Consider the following 20,426-nt stretch of genomic DNA (forward strand, 5'->3'; position numbering starts at 1 on the left):
CCTGTACCATCAAGAGCCTTATAGGCTAAACACAATGATTTGAATGTGATCCTTTTTTCCATCTGTAACCAATGGAGAATGGAGGGCTCTCAATCTGTGGGCGACTGGCTCAAATCTTGGAATATCTTGCTGCTGCATTCTGCAGACGCTGGAGTTTTGTTAAATGCTGGGCTTGGATCCCGGCATACAGAGCATTGCCATAATCCAACCTGGACAGGGCCAATGCCTTAACTAGGGTTTTACGCGAGTCAAGGGGAATCAATGGGTGTATTCTTCTGATAATTGTTAAGATATACCAGATGGTTGAAGAAAGGTTGTTTATCTGGGCAGTGAATGGCAGTTTGTCGTCAAATATGTATCCCAGATTTTTAACTTTGCACACTGGTTTTGGGCAATCACCCAGACTGGCAGGCCACCATCTGGGAGACCAGAAATCTACATCAAATCCTAATAGCATGACTTTGGTTTTGTCACCGTTCAGTTTCAGGCAATTAAGCTGAATCCATTGACTGACCTGCATCATACAATCAATAAATCGGTCGGCTATTTTCTCCACAGTACTTGAAACCGACACCAGTACCTGGGTGTCGTCGGCATAAGAAACCTGCAAAAACCCACACTGCCTAAGGATCGATGCCAGAGGGGCCACATAGATATTGAAAAAGGTGGGGCTCAAGGAGGAGCCCTGAGGTACTCCACAGGATAGCTTAAAGGATTTGGATGCAAAGTCTGCATTTGACTGAAAAGTTTCTGTCTACTAGGAATGATGACATCAACGTGAGCACAGAGTCTTGAATCCCAAATTCTCCTAGAAGGGCGTAATGTATTTCATGATTCACTGTGTTGAAGGCCGCGGATAAATCCAATAAAATCAAGACGGCCTTACCTCCTGCATCTAATGTACTCCTGAGTCCCTCTGCTGCCATGACCAAGACTGTCTCTGTTCCATGGTCCTCCCTGAACCCATATTGTGATTGGTCAAGAAAGTTTCTAGATGATATGAACGCTGTCAACTGTTTATTAAGCAGTTTCTCAAAAACTTTGGCTGGCAATGGAATTCTTGATGTTGGACGATAACTACTAGGTTCTTTTGGGTCCAAAATAGCTTTTATTGGCAGTGGGACGACAGAGGCTGTGTTCCAAGCATCTGGAAAGCAGGCTGACTGGATTATCTCTGTGAACACCAGACTTAGTTGTTCACTTAGGGCCAGATGTAGGTAATCCCAATTTACCTATTCTGTATTTAAGAATAGGGAAATGGGATGTAGATACATTTTCGGTAAAAATTACCGAATCAGTAAGAGTCGGTATTTACCTGGAGGCCCATAGGAATGAATGGCAATTACCGAATCGGTAAATACCGATTTGGTAAAATGGGGGAAACATTCAAGGGTGCCAGGGTGTCACTTTGACACCCTGCTGCACCCCTGAATCGTGCTTGTGTGCAGATGTGGCACACATACATGCCCTAAGGGCATGTATGTCTGCCACATGGCACAGTTGAAAATGCACAGATTTGCATTTTCAAAGGTAAATTCGATATTCTAATGAATCGGTAATTTACAGATTCCTTAAAATACCGAATCGGTAAATTACCGAATTTGCAATTTAGGCCACCTACATCCCAAATGCCCAATACAGTAACAGTCGGTAACTGTCGAAATTCGGTAATTTCAGCCGTTACCGACTGGTATTGGGCCACCTACATCTGGCCCTTAGTATTTCTGGAAACATGTGCATCACCTTAGGTGGGTAAGGGTCCGTTGGGTCCCCGGACCTTATTGTCTTTACTACCTGGTTGATCTGTTCTACTGAAGGGGAGAGAAACAAAAGCCATTGTTGGAGATTAAGGTATCCAGGCCTTGCATGGTGTGCTTGGCTATAGCATGGGTAATATTATTAATCTTAAAAGATTCATACACTGAAGTAACTTTATCTAAAAAGAACTGTCCAAGTGTGTTGCAAAGTTCAGTACTACTTTCCATCTGTTTTACAGCGGGGAGATTCACTAGTTTTTTCACTGTAGCGAAGAGCTCCCTACAAGAGTTCTTAGCCTCACTTATTTTTGTGGAAAAATAGTTACTTTTTTCTTTCTTCCTCTATAACCAATTTTTTGTAGTCTGCCAACATCCGAGAATATTCAATTTTCGTACTTTGGTCATAGTTAGCTCTCCATTTTCTTTCTGCCCTTCTGCACACTTGTTTTTGTGCCCTAAGTTTATCCGTGAACCATGGTTCTGACTGATGTTTCCTCCTGGAGATAAAACTTTTAGTAGGGGCAGCAATATTGACTGCTGATTTGATCCAGGAGGATAACCTATCAACAGCTAGATCGCTGTCTGGCACTAAATCAGGTTTAGTTCTGAATAGTAATTCCTGTAGCATAGGAGCATCGATATTGGCCCAATCCTAATATGTAACTAGCCTATGAACATTTGTGTGAGCTGACTGCTCCTGATCCGTACTTACAGTAAACATGACAGCTTTGTGGTCTGACCAAGGTACGGGAATTATTTTGACAATTTTAAGAGTGGGGTTAGAGGAAAAAATCCCATCTAGCGTGTGCCCGGCCACATGAGTATCCTGTTTAACGGTCTGATCCAGAGAGAGGCCAGCCATTGCATCAACCAGTAAGGCAGTGTTGTGGTCTGCTAGTTTTTCTAAATGAAAATTAAAATCCCCTAATATCGCGAAGTCAGATCTGTCCATACTGGATTCTAAAACGGGGCTTAAAATCTGCAGCAGAGGGGTCCGAGCCCTTGGAGGTCTGTAAAGCAAAATAACTTTTAACGTATAATTGTTACTAAGTGAGATCTGAAAAGATAGCAATTCACAATCGTGGGAACTTCCCACTGCGGAACCCCTTACTTGCAGCTCATCTCTAAATAAAACTGCTATTCCCCCCCCAACCCCCCCCCCCACCTCCCCCCCCACTCCCCCCCCCCCCCGCTTCCATGTTCTGTCAGCTCGTATGACAGAATAACCTGCCGATAGAGCCAAGGCAATTTCAGAATCTGAGGCACCATCTGCCCATGTCTCTGTAATGAATGCCAATCAAGTTTATGTGACTCAATCCATTATAAATATGACTCATCCCTGCACTTTCCTAATGACGCAGCTCAGTGCAGCAGGATGGCTTGCAGCACTGCACTGCACTGCACCATTATATATGCCCCATAGTGAATCCCAAGTTCTGTTGTGTGTCTGCACTGGCTCCCCGGATGTAGAGTTCAGTGACTTTCTGTATAGTTTTACTGATACCAGTGTCTGTTGTATGCAATATACTTGTTTCCTGTTGTAAGGAAAGTCATTCACTTACCGCCTCATTTACAATGATTTGGTGTAGGGCAGTGCCGCAAGTGTTTTTTGCTGCTCTGCCCCACGCCAAATCGAAAGGGCAGGAATGCACAGTATTCAGCCAGCACACAATATGGTGCCTAGCGTCAACTTAGGCACTTTTGCACCATGGAGTCTGCATTGTTGGACGGATTGTTTTTGTACAGGAAGGGTCTCCTATCTTCACAAAAACAATCCATGGAGGTGTTGTCCTCTTTCTATGTGTGCTGCAGACAGAATGCAGCAAAAGGAAAAAACAAGAAATAAACATATTTCTTCTTTTCACGCCTGCCCTGGGAGGTATACAGTTTTGACATGTTCCCAGGGTTGCAGAGCCTTATAAATCTGAGAATGAGTCAAAATCCATGAGTGTTGCATTGGAACTCCCACTGCAACATCCATGCCTCCCATACACAGTGTACGGCAATGTAGCAACATGCGCTGCTTTGCCGTCGACCATATCTACGAGGCCATGAAAAGCAGCCGGGGCATCATAAAATGTGATGCACCGGAGGCGCATGGGGCTTGTTAATAATCCCCTCTGTGCCTAGCCATCAATATATGCATTATCAGTCTAAATCTGTTCTTATACACATGCTGTACCCACAGACTCCTCTACAGTGTGGAGCTGAACTGCTAGATGGCTGGCGCAAATTTTTTATTTTTTATTTGCAGATTTATATAACGTAAACTTGACCCGAAGGTATTGGAGCGCTTTACATGAGCACCCGCTACGTTACACAAGGACACGTTCATTTTTTGGTAGCAGGGCTGGACTGGCCGTTGCGGGCACCAGGCGTTTCCCCGGTTGGCCGCTAGGGTGGGGGCCTTTTTTGGGTCCTTGGGGGGCCGTTTTTGTTCCTGGGGGCCAGCAATATCAACCCCCTGTAACTAAATCAGCCGAAACAGGCAAGCAGCTCAGCTACACCCCCACCCTCCCCCAGGGGGGACCAGTTGAGCAGTTTGCCAGGGTCGATTTCGGCTTCCAGTCCAGCCCTGCTTGATAGGCGCGGGGAGGTTAACTGATTGTAATGATGTCCACAAGTGACCACAGCTGTAGGGCACTAGGACCAGCCCGAAGGTGGACGAGGGCGGGCGGAAAGGGAGGAGCTGGGGCTAGGGATGGCAGTTAGCCGTTAGACCACGACGAGGAAGGACAGGAATAAAGACGCTGTGACCTATCACCTTGTGTCTGTGTATATATATATGTTCAGCAAGACACTACATCTGGCGACGAAGGTATGGGATGCGGCTAACTCGGTGCACGTCCCCATAGAAGAGGCGTCCACCCCAGCAACCTGGCGGTAATCGACCCGCCCGGGGCTCGCCCCACGTGTAGAGGGCTCGAGCGTGCTGCACAAGCGCCCACCGGGAGCCCACTCCGGCGGCGGAAGAAACCTAGGAGCTCGCCCCACGTGGAGAGGCTGGAGCATCCCATCCAAAGTGCCCACCGGGAGCCCACTCCGGCGGCGGAAGAAACGGAGGAGCTCGCCCCACGTGGAGAGGCTGGAGCGTCCCATCCAAAGTGCCCACCGGGAGCCCACCCCGGCGGCAAAAGTAAAAGAAAGCTGCCCCACCTGACCGTTGACTCCAGCGGTGGATCCTGGCTGCAAGCGGTGAGTGGAAACGCTGAGTAAATGTGACTCCGGTGAAGAAAGAAAGAAAAACGGCCGAAATCTCGCCAGAAACCAGATTCCCGCGTGGCCATCTTGAAGTCAGGCAGCAGTGTCCAATCCCCTGCGAGGGACCATCGGCGGCCATCTTTAAGTCAGGCAGAGGAGTCAAACAGCAAATAAGCACTGGTAAAGGCAACATATGTAACAAACAAGCATTGGTAACTGCAACAGAAGTAACAACCAAGCATTGGTAGATGCAACGGAAGTAACAAACAAGCATTGGTAAGTGCAACAGAAGTAACAAACAAGCACTGGCGAGTGCAACGGAGATAAACAAACAAGCACAAGCGAATACAAAAGTCAACACAAATGAGCACGAGCAAATGCAAGGGGTACAAGAAAACAAGCACAAGCAAATACAAGACATAAATGAAGACAACGGTAAATAACGACGAGCAAGCAAGAAAGAAACATAACAAGCACAAGACAGTGAAAATCTCAAATGCGACAAACGCAAGCAAATGCAGGTCTGGAACACAACAAACACGAGCAAAGGCAAGTACCAAAGTAACCCTTTAACGCTACGCGAAGAGAAATAATTAAAATAAAGAAGGTGAGAAAATAAATGATCCAGAATCATACCGAGATAGCGGCGGATCTTGTCAACCTGGAAGGAAACGACCAGACCAAGGATCGCGGCCGAAGAGGGTCAGCAAAGAAGACGGGAAGCAAAGGAAACAATCTGTGACCGTAGCAGATCAAAATCTTCCTCCCTCATGGCGGTGGGAAAAGCAACACAACGATCCAATCCCTACATTGAAGTGCCACCCCCAGTGACACAGACTGACAGTCAGAGTTTGGGTCCTAAATGGAACCGGTGGCTAGAATCACTGGACGATTTTCTTGACGCCACCGGTGAGCGAAGAGATGGAAAATGTCTGATACTACTGCTCCAGCTGGTGGGTCATGAGGGCCGACGCTTAATCAGAACATTTTCTGAAAAGGACACAGAGACCTATGAAAGACTCCAAGAGACGCTACCCGCCCATTTCAAGGCAAAGGAAGATGTGGATCATGAACGCATCGCCTTCAACACAGCACGGCAGGAACCAAGAGAATCATTGCCAAACTTCATCACCCGGTTGCAAAGTCTGGTACAATGCTGCCACTTCAACACATTTACAAATGAGGACGCAGTTCGACTCTGGGTAATCGAAGGCTGTTCAAGTTCTACTACAAAGCACAAGATCCTTTGAGGACATTGGTTGTTAAAAGAAATCATCAGGAAGGCCGAAGCTGGAGAGCGGGTCAAAGCAAGAGAAATATCAAAAGAAGTGCACCTAAGTGCAAGACACAAATATACCAGGAAAGAGACATCTCTCATATCTGCGAATGAAGCCCCAGAAACAAACAAAACCAGAAACAGGAAGGGTGAAGGCAGATCAGAGTCAAGACAGTGGGAGAGACAAAGTGACATAGAATACTCTGAGTCAACAACCCAAAAGACTGAGATGATCCAGGATTGCGACAGCCCCACTGAGACAACCTCAAGGAATTATTCAACCTCAAGGAGCTATTCAACCTCAAGGAGTCATTCAACACATGGTGCAACCGACTGTGAAGCAAATGACTTGTCAAGTGGGACAGATCGCACCAATGGACCAGATGACAGCCTGCCCAACAGATATGCAAGAAAGGCAAACTGTAGCAGACTGGACCAGTCACGTCAACACTGGAAATCAGTACACAATCACACCCGGAACACAGATGTCAGTGCACAGAACAAGCGGGAAGAAGAAGCAAACTGCGTAAGCCGGACTGATCTACTCCGACACCGGAAAGAGGAAGACAAACGCATCCACGACATCCGAGACAATGAAGAAACGGAAAGGAGGCCATTATCATCACACGAGAGAGGCAGAGACAAAATACCTAGGGATCAAACACAAGAAATAAACATGTGGTTATCAAACAACCTCTCCAGTAGGATGACACCTAAGTCACTTCGAGAACGATACCCGGAGAAATATCCCAAAGAGAACTCCGACTCTAGGAGCAGCTCGTCACGACATACTTGTTTCAGAAATCCTCCATTCAAGACACACTCAAAGGAGTTATCAAAGAAAATCGACAAAAGACTCTTCCGATTTAGAAAGCACGTCTGTTCGATCCCTCGAGTCGACCGAGTCATGGTCCCGACGACGGCCATGGCGTCAACAACCTGAACACACCACTGAACAAAAGGACATTCTTCCCATCAAGTATCTCACACTAATGTCTCTAAATACCCAATCACTCCACAAGACAACCTGTCATGTCAGTCACTGGTACTTCAAGACATAAATAATATACCTTCAACACTGATGGGGTCAGCGAGGCTGACCAAGAGAGCCTACAGAAGAAAAAGAGCTATAGTGGACATTACCCACCGGATGGGAAAGGACTATCCAGTCACTCTGCAAGGAAAGCCAAACGCATTGACAGAGACAGATCATCATCAGATGAGAGAGAAACATGCACATGCCCAGACGGTCAAAGGGTTCACCAGTACCAAACGCGAGTGGGTGAGACAACAAGAGGCAGCGAATGAGTCCCCGAACCAAGCTAAGATGGTCTCTCTAGATAGCGCCTTACTGTCTGGCATACATGGCTTTGCACAGGAGCGCAGTGTTGCCCTCAACCGGACAAGACAACAAGAAGTAAAATCACATGCGGGTGCTCGGAAGAGAACCAGAACAACATCCCCTCATGAAGGAGATCGAGCGTCAATCGAACAAGAGCCACAAAAGGAAGACAGACTGCCGACATCAAGCTGAGCTTTTCACAGTCACTTCAGAAACTGAAGATGAGTAAGATTGCCCGTAATGTCAACTAGTGAGCAGTCCAGATCCCCCTGCACCACTACAAAATGTCTCCACTACCGGAGGGTGTCTGGCAACACATTGTCATTGACTTCTTTGAGCCAGTCAAGTCGGGCCAATATGTCCTAGTCATCATGGACGAATACTCCCGATTCCCCTTCGCACAACTTTGCACATCCACGAAAGCATCCAGCCCCATACCGAGTGATACAACAGAACGGAACTATGATCACTGCGTAGGCTGACGGGAGACGAATTACCGGTAATGGGACGTACTTTAAGAAGTGCCGCCCCAATGTCAAGGAACTACTGACCGAACCAAGAGTAGAGAAAAGAGAACAAGAGACGTTACCATTCCACAGTCAGACACTGATAGAAACCACCGACAAGCGCGAGCGTGACAGCGCTGATCTCCAATCGCGCCCTAGAAGGGTCATCACAAAATTGTCCCGCCTGATTGAAGAACTACAAGTAGAGACAGTAACGACTGGAAAGAAGGGGGCAAACTGTTTGCTGTGTTATTTTGTTTTGTTTTCTTCTTTCATTTGTTACAGAGCGGGGAGATGTAATGATGTCCACAAGTGACCACAGCTGTAGGGCACTAGGACCAGCCCGAGGGTGGACGGAAAGGAAGGAGCTGGGGCTAGGGACGGCAGTTAGCCGTTAGACCACAACGAGAAAGGACAGGAATAAAGACGCTGTGACCTATCACCCTGTGTCTGTGTATATATATGTTCAGCAAGACACTACAACTGATTTACCCAGAATCACAGAATGCTGAGCCGACGCTGAGGCTCGAACCCGGTCCCCATCTCCAAAAGTCGGCATCTCTAGCCGTAAGGTTACATGCTCTCCGTCTTTTCACACTTCTCTCCGTGCATTCATTAGCTAGCAGGTGCAGGACAGAGGCCAGGCAGGCCCCATCTACTGACCTAATCTCGAAAGTTTAGAAATGAATTCAGAAAACCCCGCTCAGGCAATGTCCGCATTCTCTCCTCAGCCCCAAGTGCAATGTGTAACTTGGAAAAATCTATGCCATTTACTCAGGGCTCAAAGTTCAACCCGTGTTTACTTAAATTGGCAGCACTGCAGGAAACACCTAGAGCTTTGTGGAGTGAGTCTGACCTTTGCTGGTGGCTCGAGGTCACGTGACAGGGCATGCAATGAAAGACAAGCATGGTGGCTTGTGGTGGAGAAGGGGTGGGGGATCCAGCACCCCTAAAGAATTCTTCGGAGAGGGGTGGGGGATCCGGTGTCCACGGGGGAGGGATGTTCATGGTCCAGCAGGTGTAAAGGGGCGGAGTTTAGCGACTCCCAAGGGCCGGACAGTTAGGAGTGACCCCTCCTTTTTGCTAGGCAGGGCGCACGCTGGTCAATGGAAATTAGCAAATGTCATCCCCCTCCCTGCATCCCTTGGAGAAGTCAGTTAGTTGTCTGTGTTTTTAGTTGTCATTTTAGTTCGATATGGAGTGGCTTTGTTTTTTTGGTGAGACAGGTGCATAGCTTTTTGAATTGTTTTAAGGGAATATTTGTGGCTGATGAACAGGTATGGGGAGGTTGCTCTCTGAGAGTATTTCAGGAATAGAAGGAAGGTTAGTTATGCTGATGCTCAGGATGAGAGGCGCGGTGGGGTGGGGGCGGATTTGAAAGTTAAGAGCAGGATAGCAAAGTCTGAGTATAGATTGGTATGCTTCTAATGGGTGCAACTTTGAAGTAATGGGAGTTTGCTGTTGTGCAGGGGAATGTTTAAGGGTTTGGTTGGGGGAGGAGGGGTGGATGGCCAGGTTTTGTTGAAATGTTTTCTGAGGCTGCGGTTATTATTCTGTACAGCAAGTGCCTAGGCATTGTTTTACTAATGGATGCACCTGTCTCATGAAAGTGGCCTTTTTCACATACTATGTGACTCGAGTGGTTTTTGGCTGCACCGTCCCGCCCAAATGCTGGTATCTGATGCGCCTGCCGTGTCCCTGCGGTCTAGCACAGAACCGACCCCATGAGTCATTTAAATGTCCCTGAACTCCTGCAGAGAACTGTTAGTAATGTTCCTTCAAGGGAACCCCAGAGCTGTGCAGACAACTGCAGTCCAGTGTCTTAAAATGCCTCTCCAACCAGGGCTGTAAGGGTAGGGTGACCAGACGTCCCCGTTTTCCCAGGACCGTCCCCGTTTTTGGAGAAGTGTCCCCGTGTCCCTACACTTTTCTCCCAGTGACTCAAATGTCCCCGTTTTCAAACAGTGTCCCAGGTAAACACAGAAATGTCCCTGGTTTTCATTGTTCTGGTTGAGCATGCACGCGCATGCTCTCTTTGCACTGGTGTTTGCTAGCCTGTGATGTTTTTATTGATTTTTGGCAAATATATGCTATAGCCCTTAAAAGTGTAAATGTTATAAGAAGTACTAATGCTGCTCTGTAAAGGAGAGGGGCGCCAATAAAAGACCTCGGATTTGTTGTCTGTAATGCTTCATCTCGGTCTGTGGAGGGAGCTGTCATTGTAGTCCTTTTTCTATGTCTATGACAGCTGTCAAATAATCCTACTTTTATGTTTATTTGATGGGACCCGTATCAGAGGCTGCTTAGAAGCAGTCTTTGATTGGTTCAAGAGACACGGCCTGAAATGCAACTCCGATAAATCGGAGCTGCTCTTTTTCGGGTGTGTCTCTGAACCAAACTGGAAAAACTGGTGGCCTCAGGATCTTTTTCCCCCTGCCAATGCCAGTACCAAGGCTAAAAACCTTGGTATTATTGTTGACAATGAGTTGACTTTTGGACCTCAAATAGCCTGTCTTGCAGGGAAGTGCTTTGGTATCCTGCGGATGCTCAGAAAATTCCTCCCTTTGATTTCTGTGAATCATCGAAGGGTTATTGTCCAGGCATTGGTAGGGTCGCGCCTGGACTATGTTAATGTCCTTTATTTAGGTCTTCCTAAATATCTTGTAAGGAGACTCCAGGTTGTGCAAAACTCAGCTGCTCGGGCCATTTACGGTCTACCTAGACGAGCTAGTGCTTCTAATCTGCTGAAGGAATTGCATTGGCTTCCTATAGCCAAAAGGGTGCTGTTCAAAAGCCTGACGCTTACCTATAAGGCCCTCCATGATTTGGGCCCTAGGTATATCAGAAAGCGCCTTGCTTTGTACCAACCGAGCAGAGCTCTTCGCTCCGCCTCCTTGTCTAAAATGCTCGTTCCATCCATCAAACGAGCCAGACAAGGGGGGCGTTCGTTTCATTACCTGGCCCCACGTGCTTGGAATGAACTTCCAATTGCTCTTAGACAGGCCCCTAGTCTGTTGTCTTTTAGAAAGGCATTAAAAACATGGCTTTTTATTTAGGAATTGTGATGTCTTTTATTCTCAGTTATGTTTCCTTTCCATTAAAGGTCCTCTTCGCCAAAGCGCCGGGACACTCCATTGCGAGTAGCCGTTGCGCTATAGAAGAGCCAATTAACATAACAAACATAACATAACATATGTCGATGGTTACTGCAAACTGTAGTACTACTAATATGTCTACGACCTATCCCCGTTTTTTGTTTTGAGAATCTGGTCACCCTATGTAAGGGGGCAGATCCCTCCGGGTCTCAGACCTGTTAGCAATAAGGGAATTAAGGGGTGCTAGCTGTTTTAAGGGGTAAGTAATAGGTAGAAACAGTTTTTAGGGATCAGGGCTGGGTGAAGGTAAGGATAAATTAGGGGTCGGTAGGGGTTTTTAGGATGCAGGGATGGGTACGATGTGGGAATGTGAAAGTGTTTAAGGTTCACGGACGGGTAGGGGTAGGGATGCGTAAGGGTTTGTAAGTGCTTTTTAGGATTCATGGATGGGTAGGGTAAAGGATAGTGAGGGGAGGTAAGGGTATTTTAGGGTTCAGGGATCGATAAGGGTACATGGTAGTAAAGTGCAAGTAATGGTTCTTTAGGAATTAGGGATGGATAAGGGTAGGAGTAAGTAAGGGTATTATTAGGGTTTTTTGGGTTCATGGATGGGTAAAGCTGCAGGATTGTAAGGTTTTTTAGGGTTCAAGATTGTGTAAAGGTGTGGTTAAGGGTTATATCTGGTGTATTTTACCATGCATGTTCCCGGGTGCTCTGATCCCTGCTGGCTCAGCTAGTATGAATGTGCAGTGTGGAATGTTGGAGTGCATGGTGATGCTATGGAATGCTCGGGTGCCCGTGAGGTTGAGTGTCAGTTGAAGTATGGGCTGAGCAGCAAGGATGCTGGTCCTGGTGGGGCTATCCTAGGGACTAAGCTAAGAACCTACTATGAATATACTTATCTGCAACTAAGACCAATAAAATCATCACTTACAACCTACACCTCGGCTACTGGACATTTTCATTACAACATTTTCTGATGATTTAGAGAAAAATCTAAAGAAACTATGCATGAGGAAGAACATTAAGTAACCATTAAGGAAACTAATATGAAGAAACTTCTGAGGAAAATAAATCAAGAGCAGCATTATGCCCTGCAGCCCCACCAGTGCCCTCCCCATCGGACAGCCCATATCCCGGGCATTTTTTGCTTTGTGCTTTCGACATGGAATTTGAGTCAAACAGTTGGGTGCAGTTGATGGCATTATGTAACGTGTAGTTGTAAGGGACCGGCAGCATTCATGTGATATGGCAGCCGTCAATCGGAGTGCACTGGCATTGAACTGGCAGCATTTGCGGTGTAGGAACTGGCAAGTTCTGCACATTCAATCAACGTCGATTGGGATTGGGGTAAGGAAAGTTGTTGCTAATCCCGAACCCGCAGTATTACTTGAAAGTATACTGCCTGCTATGTGTGTGAAGATAAGGCATTTGGGGGCATAGAGCCAGCCCCATTGAGAGTTTGGCTTAGAGGCGGTGTGATACGCTGGCGAGATGACCATGATGGGTACATTTGAAATTTTAAAAATGCACTCGTGGGCAGCTACCATCTGCAAGATAGAACATTCATGTTTCTGCTTTGTAGTACTATTGCGCGGTGCTTACCTGAGGATCCGCGAAGCAGAGTCGCACAGGTCTCGAACAGCGAAACTCTTGTTGGCAACTGTGAGTTCAGCAGAGCACGAGCTGTGGCATCTTAGAAGCCTCGCGGAGACTGGAGAGCATGCTGACGGGTTAGAGTATTCTTGACAGTACCAGTGTATCATTGGAAGGCTGGAACGATGACTTCTTGAGAGTTTGCCCAGCAGCCCCTTCTCTATGATGTAGCAGGTCAAGGGTTTCCATTGTGCGCACCTCTGAGAACAGAGCTATTTGTCTGCTTAGATACTTACTGCAGGTTTTCGGACAGTGGTGAGTGAACATATGAAGTGGCCGGTTAGTTTCACAATTTAAGTGGAGTCAGTCAGCTCAACAGGGACATCCACATCTGCAACGTGTAGGCATCTACGAGATTTTGCAGCATTACTTCTTCTGCTAAAATAATGATGTGAGCCTTTATGTGTCTGAGGTATGGTGACTGTGGAGGGCTTCGGGTGAGAGGTCGCTCACCGGAAACCTAAAGATTCATTGCTGCATGTAGTCATGATGGTTTTGCAGCCAAAGTCTTTATGCCAGGTTTCACTTTTCATGCTTATTGATCTGTAGACCATATTGCTGACCAGTACTATGCTTACTTTATGCCATGATGTCCAGGAAGTTACATACAATTCATATTTGCTGCCTTAATCTAATAATATTGTTTCCCTCAATAGTATGCTTACTTTGACATGATGTCATGAGTGATGATTTCTCTGTGCTGGTGGGAATTTTTACCCGTGCACAAGTTTTCTGTGCATGGGAATCGTTGCTGAGGTTTTATTGTGGTATATTGAGTTCATGTGTAAGATTGAATTCCTACAGGTGTGTGGGAATTGTTACGGAGATTCTGTTGTGCTATTTTGATTTCCTGTGTAGTGTGAATTCCTACTGGTACACATTTTTCTGTGTGTGGGAATCATTACTAAGGTTTTATTGTGATATAGTGAGTTCCTGTGTAAGAGTTAATTCCTACAGGTGCATGGGAACTTTTACTGAGGTTCTGTTGTGATATTTTGATTTACTGTGTAGTGTTAATTCCTACTGGTGTGTAAATTGAGGTTTTATTGTCATACATTGAGTTCCTTTGTAAGAGTGAATTCCTACAGGTGCGTGGGAACTATTACTGAGGTTCTGTTGTGACAGCCCTGATGACATCTCAAATGACATCATTGTATCAGCAGAGAGGCCAGTCCCTCTACACACCCTAATATGCACACGCGTCATTCGACAGAGAGGTCTGAAAAGGAGAGCCCAGTCCCTCTCCGCATCTTACTACATACACCTGATGAAGCAAGATTTCGCATATTACGCGACTTGCTTGAATTCATGAACCTCGAATAACATATAATAATGTAACTCAACCTGTACGTCTTACTAATTTCCCTTTTATTTTACACTTGGGGTGTCCTAGCGACGCTTGCCTATGTGTTTTACTAACTCCATAACCCTTGTTCCTAAAAATGGCCGCTGCTTGGAGGGTTTTCTTCTGCTCATGCGTTAGTCACACTCACGTGACGTGACGTAGTTGCAGTTCTGGCGGGAATCCTTGCGCCTGCGTACTTGCTTCCAAGATGGCTGTCTGTGTCCTAACGTGGTGAAGCTTGCGCAAATGCTTTCGTGTTATTTTCTGTTTGCACTAATCATACACGCAATAGTATATTATAAAGTAAGGGGTATAGAGTAGCTAATCACGGTATACAGTGAATCATTTATTTCTATGTTTTAATTTGTTTTCGCTTACTTTTCATGTACCGCGATATTGGGGGTCTGAGGGAGACGTGAACCATCTTGAAAGTCCCTTCTGCGCATGTCCTCATGGCAGAGAGAAGGCAACCTTGAGCAATGGAACTCAGCCAGCTGGCAGCCACAGTCAAGATGCTCCTGTGAAAGCGACCTGCGACCCAGCAGGATGGAGCTGCACTGTACCTAAATCGATACAAATGTTATTTTTCCATTGTATTCAATAGAAGTTCTCATGAGAACCCCAAATTCAAATAGGCGGTTCCTAAATATGTAAATAGGGGCTTGTAGGCATAAATTCTGATTGGTGTGTAGACCTAGCCTACTTGGGGACCAATCGAAATTGGGGATTCTGACACTTGCAACATTTAGGGGGTGGTACACTGACCCGAAAACAGTTTAACTAGCCTAGGTCTAGCTAGAAAAATTGTCCGACTTGTCTGATGAGCTGACCTGTCACTGACCCAACGCACTCAATAGGTGACTGATACAGAGGTGCTGCGGAGCACTCTGTCCGAAATATACCATAGACTCTGGAGGTTTTACTGAACCTTAAGTGCTGGCGAAGCACTTTGCTGGGAAATTCGCTAACCCAATCGGGGTTCTGACTGATAGCTGCAGAGAGGGTGGAGCGCAGGCGTTGCTTCCAAACTGCGGGTGCTGGTCGTTTCCTTGGTGGTCCTGTCCTGATCCTAATCTGGTTTACCTGTCCTGTCCTGGGTGTCCATTCTGCACCTGCTGTCCCATTGATGACTGTCCTTCTTGGGGTTTATTCTGTCCTTGACTGATCCGTGGCCAGGGTTGGTCTTCACACCATTCTAGGTAAATATAAATAGTGCTGAGAACTCTATACTGCACCTTTCTATTTTTCTGTCTTTGCTTTAATAAAGACATACCTATGCGCATAATTGATTTTCCATGCTTTTGCAAAGCTACTGAATGAAAGCTCATACTGTTTTTCTTAGCGTGTTCCTATGTTACCCTCCCTTTTAAGCACACTTCTTCATACTTTTCCTGACATATAGATGTGGTTTATAATTTTCTCCTGAAACTGATTTGAAGTAAGGTTGCTATAACTATAGCGTGTTCCCTTTTTTACCTTCCTTTAGATGTATAGGATTTCCAACTCTCACCCAACTTAAATATTCCCCAGAAGTACATTTTTAGTATGTGCCTTCATTTGCCCCATTTATAGTTGTTCTTTCCTAAGTTATCTTCCTGAAACCTGCGTAGCATATTCTCATGTTCTTATCTCACCTTAGACTCATAAATGGTTGCCCTGATATTTTTCCTATATGGTTATGTGATCTTCGTTATCTTGATCATTGATTGTCTCTTGGCTGTGAATTGTTTACTTTCTGAATCTGAAAACTAGATAAAGCTTTTAAAACTTCCCAGTAGTTTGTGGTCAATTGATGAATACAGAAGAAATAAAGTCGGTATTGTATTTTGCCTGCCTTTCTTTCACAGCTAGCTCCCTGATCTATTGTGGTCATAGGTACCCGTAACGGTGGATTGGTAAGTCGGGTACACTAGAAATCAAATAGGAAGGAACCAGGGTTACTGGTAGTAGAGAGTAAGGTCACCTGATTAATGTATATGGTGAATTGAAAATGTTTATGGGCCCAACACGTATATGGTAAATTTGTTGGTCGGGTGACCTGCGATCTCTATCAGTAATTTTCTGGTAGCAGAGGGGATGGTTAGGGACTACTTAAACTTAGGTAGGACTAGTTAAGCTAGATAAGTTGGATGCTGCTAGAATTTATTGCTGCTAGTCGAGAAAATTATTGCTGCTAAAAAAGGTAAACATTTTTGTGAACTGATCACTCACGTGAAATGCTTTGCTTTGAAAAATTGTGAAATGTTTTAAACTGTTTTTCTTATTGATATACTGATATATGTATTAACCCACTCGTGAGTAAAGTGTTTTATGTTTGTTGGGAATCCCCGGGGAATTGAATAGCGAGTGGTGAAGAGAATCCACTGCGCTTTAAGGTCACTTACTTCAGGAAAATTAGTGCAGGTTAGGCAGAACTGGAAGCACTGATTAGGGTTTTCTGAATGAATAATTGAATAAATGATATCAACGAGTTCACTGGCAAAACTTCTATTGTGATATAAACCTAGTGAGGGTCACACCGGAAGGAGTAGCAGGTTCGTCGGAGCTTGGGTGATAGCAATGGGGTTCGCTGGTAAAACTTTAGGCTCTGTATATATCCCGAAAAGAAGTGGATGAGTCAAAGAACTAGCAGGCTCCCTAATGCTTGAGTGAAGGGTAGGCAGAAGAGATCTATCCGTAGTGTGTGAAAAGTAAATGGAAGTAGTTTACTTGCAGTGAAACAAATCTTTACTGTCTAGACACTTGAGTACAGTGGCGAATGTGTTTATGTTGTTAAATAACTAGAGCACTTGCACTTTAAAAGAGAAATCAAGTTTCCGTTACCTTGTAAAGGAGGGAGTCAGTTGCGGAGCTGCTCTGACGTCACTCTGTGCCGCGCTGGGATTGGTCGAAACAGCGGGTGTGTAGCGGAGCTGAAATTGTAAAGGAGGGGTGAGCGCTGAAAGCGTGAGAAACTGTCTCGCGAAAGGTCGCGCACCCATTGGTCGAGATTATTTGAAACCGTGCACTTCATTGGTCGCACGAAAAATAAAAGACGCGTTTAAATTGGAAGTGATTTTGTAAACAAAGTCACTCGCAGAAATCGTATGTGGCACTCGTATAGACCGCATACTAGACCTGATCCAAGACAGTTAGGGTTCGAGAAAGATCAGTTTCAAGGTCATAACACTAGCATAATGTACGGAAATAAGAGAAAATTGTCTTTTGTAAACAAAGTGAAGAATTATTTCAAGAAAGCCAAGCCTATTAGAACTCGAGAAGGTGTTGTCATTCCGCCACCGAATACTCCCGCATCTTTCATGATGTTTGATAAAGGGTACCACTCGTGTGTATGTTTGGAAAACTGGGCGGAATACACAAAGGATGACGGAATTTAGGCTTTTCCGTTAGAAGGTACATTTAATGGCAGGATTCTATTTAATTTGAGAACTCGAATGAATGATTTACATCCCAGACCTAGATTAACGCAGTACGAAGCACTAGAGGAATGGGAGATTGAGGCTTTTGAGAGAGACAAGCCCCGCATGGATAAAGGTTTAACAAAATGGTATCCGAAACTGAAACAAGAGACCCGAGACAAAAAGATGAAACAGTGGAGACAGAATATGATTGTAGAAGGGCTATTTCCAATGATGCCAATGGGTGGTCCTCCGGCGGGGGAGAAGAAAACAGAAAAGTGTAAACATTGGGTGCCCATTGGGGAGTCGGATGATGAATTATTAGATGACCTGTTTATGAGAAGTCCGCCTCCTTATAATGAAAGAAATAGACCCTCTAGTGTAGGGAATACTTCCCAACAACCTCCGTGTCAGGAAGGGAATAGATCTGTAAATTTACAAAAACAGTAGAGGAGTATCCCCTCGTAGGTAGAGAAACGTTTCTCTGGATCTAGGCTAGAGTACTCTAGTCAGCACAATATGCCCCAACCTGTTACTGGATAATGCATATCCTTATAGAAGACCCCTCACTCACCAACCTGGTTGGTGACATGCTTCATCCTCGGGGTCCCACCCCATAGGCCGAGTGCCTATAGGGTGTGCTGCGACACCTGACTACAGTGGAGCTGGTTAGTATTTTTCTTTTATGTGTGCCTAACTATCAAAAAGTGTATTAAAAAGGGCCAACACTACTCACTTCAAGTATTTTATTCTTGAGTGCTTGAACCCTTGTTAAAAAATATATTGTGGCACCTGTGCCTAATTAGGTAGGCTTTGGTGTCATAAGTAGTATTGAGGATTAAAAATAGCAAAAGTGTGCTATGTGAAATGTGAAATCTACAAAACTATTAATTAAAAAGGTCTACATGTTTCAACCCATAAATCCATTCAAGGGTTTTCGTCAGGACCGTGATATTTTGAACTGGGTGGTCCGCACACGCTAATAGATCTGTAAACCCAAGAGACAATTGCCAAATGCCTGCTTATAATGAAGGCCTAGGACCCATAGGTGCTAGAGATACCTGTTCAAGACTACCATTTAGTGGGGAGTCAAGATACTCAGGTGAGAGAGATTTCAGTCCCAGACCACCTTATGAAGGTGAGGCAAGACCCTCAAATACAGGAAATCCGTTTTCAAGACCTCCATATACGGAGGAACCAAGATCCTTAAGCGCAGGAAGCTTGTTCCCGAAACCCAATTATGGTGAAGGACCTAGTATGACGCACCCAACTGCCCCAACATTGACTCCGCAAATAGTACCTGAAATAAGCCTGGATAGACTACTGCAGGAAAGAGAGCGAGAAGCTCTAGCTCAACAAAGAACTGAGATAATTCAGAAAATTTCCCAGTTGAATACAAGTCCTGAAGCATTGACAATCCCGGTAACTATTGGGCCAGTGGTTCCATTGTATGGGGACCGACAAGGGAGTCCAAAAACTCCAGTTATTACCCCAGTTATAGCACAGCCGAGACCAGAGCCCTTAATTGTGGATAACCAGACAAGTGAGTGCGAGTCTGAGGTCTCGCTAATGGATCTGCCCATTAGGGATACAGGGAAAAGATGACAGAAAAGGCATAATCCTTTCAATACGAAAGAGATTCAAATGGAATCGACTTCGGGTACCAAGAGTGTCACGTTAGTGACTCCTGAAGAAATTGAAAGATGGAGTCGCGAATTAGAAAAACAGGCTCCTCAGACGAAACCTTTAGATATCTACAAACTGAGAGTAGAAATAGAAGAACTGATGGCAGGAAACGTAGGTTTAGATAGATTAAATACCTATTCGGAGGAAGAGCTGCTGTTTATCGTCAAGAGTCTTACCCGGAATGCCAGAGTGCTCCATGAGAAACTAACAGACACTGCAGCTAGTATGGGAATAGATATTTCAAAATCAAAACCATTGCAAAAACCGTACAGAGCAGATTTCTCAGACAAAGATTTGGAAAACCTGAATGTGTCAGGGAAAAAGGCACAGGTCAAATAATTATTGACAGTGTTGCAAAAATGGGGAGACGTAGAAAGATGGAAAGCCAGATGGGCCAAGAAGAAAGATGAGGCTAGAACCAAACAGGCGACTCCTGAATTCGTTCTAAAGGAAGCTGACAAACCAGAGCAGTTATACCCTATGCGCGAAGTGCCAGGTGGAAAATATGTGCACGTTCCCTGGTCCAGACAGGATATTGTGTCCTTTACCAATGACTTTCCAAAATTACGAGAAAAGCCTGTGGACTGGTACAGGCAGGTGGAAAGATTTGTAAAGGTGCAAAAATGCCTATGGAAAGACCTGGATGGTTTTTTCGATATAGTGGTTACTGTGGATTTATGGACCGAATGCAAGATTGCCATTGGTTGGCCTAGCGAGGAATACCCGAGGGACTCTAAAACAGGAGCTCCTTCTGATGAGGTGATGAAAAAATATGAACAAGTAATGTTACACTTGAAGCAAAAGGTGCCTGCGAAGGACACTGATTGGACCAAGATAGATAGAACCACTCAGGAAAGGGACGAAACTGTGCACTTCTTTTATGAGAGACTGTTACAAGTGTTTAAAACGTACAGTGGTATAGATAACATCGAGATGAAGGATATGACCCACTTCATTTACAGGTTTGTAAACGGTTTAAGACCCGAAATTTGTCAATGGATAAAAGACAATAACATTTGTTGGCAGTCTAAGAAAATGGATGAGGTCTTGCGATATGCAAAGTATTGCGAGGATGAGATGGCAGACAAGCGAAAGGCGCTGAACGAGAAAGTTATGTGGGCACAAGTGAAGTTGGCAGAACAACAGGAAAAGCAATTGAATAAA

The sequence above is a fragment of the Lissotriton helveticus genome, chromosome 1_1, assembly GCF_964261635.1.
Source record: "Lissotriton helveticus chromosome 1_1, aLisHel1.1, whole genome shotgun sequence".
Lineage (NCBI taxonomy): Eukaryota > Metazoa > Chordata > Amphibia > Caudata > Salamandridae > Lissotriton > Lissotriton helveticus.